Source organism: Pristiophorus japonicus, chromosome X (assembly GCF_044704955.1).
Source record: "Pristiophorus japonicus isolate sPriJap1 chromosome X, sPriJap1.hap1, whole genome shotgun sequence".
Lineage (NCBI taxonomy): Eukaryota > Metazoa > Chordata > Chondrichthyes > Pristiophoridae > Pristiophorus > Pristiophorus japonicus.
Genome location: NC_092010.1, coordinates 30,012,443 through 30,013,216, shown reverse-complemented (window position 1 = coordinate 30,013,216; position 774 = coordinate 30,012,443).

The window sequence follows — 774 nt, the reverse complement described above, 5'->3', positions numbered from 1 at the left end:
AAAGAAGCTAATCGAAAAAATGATCAAAGCAGGGTGGAATCCTCAGGAACTACCAGCAAAGCAAAGGGAATGGTGGGAGAAGGAAAAGAAAGATAAAGAGGAAAAGGCAGTAATTTTGATATTGCGAGCACATGTAAAGTTAACAGAAAAAGTTAACCGGTATGTGCAAATAAAAAGGAAGCAAGTAGAGGTTGATAACGGACAGACAGTTTTGCCAGTTCTGGCAATAAATAGCCCAAGTGCACCACCTAGTGAGGAAGACTGGGAAAGCCTAGAGAATGAAACGGATAGTTGCAACTCCATTAAAGGGGACGTCTTACCTCCCCCATATAATACTATTAACTCGGCTCCGGCTGCCCCGTTGAAGGTAGAACATATACCCAGGATCCCAGCCGGGACAAGACGTCATGACAGTCCCGCTATACCCGCGCAGACACGAGTAACATACTTATCGCTGACCCCAGGGGACACGATGCAGTTGTTAGAGAAACTGCCACCCCTAGTGCCCCGCCATAACAACGCAACCTTCTGGCAGAAGCTCAAAGAAATGACAATTTGCCACCAGCTCCATAACCGAGATATCGCCGGTATAGTTAGGATTAAAATGCCAGAGAGTTATTGGGACAGACTAGATAATGATTACCAAGACGGTACCTGGTGTGCCGACCTGTCCTCTACAAAAGAGGAGCAGGAGGATTCCATGATAGAATTTAAAGCGAACGTGATACGCGTTTTAGGCCAGGTCCCCGTAAACTGGAACGCTATAGTGGGAGC